The 1,117-nt window shown below is 50.0% G+C and overlaps 1 long non-coding RNA gene across 1 annotated transcript; it reads right to left on the bottom strand.

Annotated features, from left to right (window-relative positions):
- Nucleotides 1-486: 486 nt before the first annotated feature.
- On the bottom strand, nucleotides 487-1,107 carry LOC126496073 (uncharacterized). Its single transcript, XR_007590278.1, has 2 exons — nucleotides 900-1,107; nucleotides 487-785 (listed from the first exon to the last, which is right to left on the bottom strand). It is a non-coding gene; the product is annotated as an uncharacterized lncRNA (long non-coding RNA).
- Nucleotides 1,108-1,117: the final 10 nt, after the last annotated feature.

Below are 1,117 nucleotides of genomic sequence, written 5' to 3'. Positions count from 1 at the left end.
TGCCCTGGCTACATAGAACTCACTATAGACCAGTTGGCCTTGTACTCAAAGAGACCTGCCCGTTTCTACCTCCTCAGTGCTGAGATTGAAGGCGTGCACCACCATGCCTGGCCTATTTATTTATTTTAAACAGTGTCACCTGTGTTCCAGGCTGGCCGCTAACTCCTATACTATGTAGGTGAAGATGGCCTTGACTTCTTAACCTCCTGTTCACGCCTCCAAAGTGCTAGGATTTCAGGTGTGTACCTCCACTCTGGCCTTTGGTGGTTAATGTTGTTTGAACATCTCTATTTGCCCAGGCTGGCATGAAATTCATTAGGTATCCCAAGAAGGCCACGAATCAAAGGCAATCTCCTGCCTCAGCCTCCCAGGGGTTGGGATTATGGATCTGTGCAACCATGCCTGTAGCACAGCTTTGATGAGAAATGTCATTAAAATTAGTACTCAGTGTAAAACCCTTCTGTTCTCTTTCATTTCTCATTTCAATTGATTATTAAAAAATCTATTTTATTTCTAGAATGTATGATGTTAGTTATAGTACAGCCAGATTTGCAAGGGTTCCCAGAATTTCTGGAGGTCTCTGTTAGAACTCTTGGCAGGCGAGGTCATTGCTCCTTGTCATCGGGAACAGAACCTGGTCGAGTGACTGCCAGGGCAGCATATACACTGGGTTCCTCCGTGGCTTCCCCTGCCTGGGAGCGGGGAGGTACAGCTGTCCCCTGTCTGAGCGACCTGCTACACAGCTGGGCATAGACCACATCTTGGGGCTCCTCTGAATCAGCAGCCTGGAGCAGGAGAGAGTGAGAGGAGGGTATGTGGTTCGCTTGGGGGGATGCTGAAGGCCTGGGGGATGCTGAAGGCCTGGGGGATGCTGAAGGCCTGGGGAGGACAGGACCAACCTGAGTGTCTATCTCTCTGCCCTCTTCTGTTTTGTTTCCATCTTTTGTTTCCAGGACTTCTCCTGACAGGACAGAAGGTAGGACAGCTTCTGCCCTCCTGTGCCTGGAGGGTTTCACCTGGGCATATGTTTCTCCCGTGGGGTCTTCCTCAGGTGGTCTCTGTACCAGAGAAGCAGGGAAGTAGTGAGGTACAGATAGTGTCACCTTGTTCCCCTAGG

This window comes from Alexandromys fortis, unplaced genomic scaffold (assembly GCF_014885135.2).
Source record: "Alexandromys fortis isolate MF-2015 unplaced genomic scaffold, M_Fortis_MF-2015_v1.1 scaffold_1059, whole genome shotgun sequence".
NCBI classification, from domain to species: Eukaryota; Metazoa; Chordata; class Mammalia; order Rodentia; family Cricetidae; genus Alexandromys; species Alexandromys fortis.
Note: the sequence above shows the minus strand (reverse complement) of the source record. Positions and strands in the feature narration are given on the sequence as shown.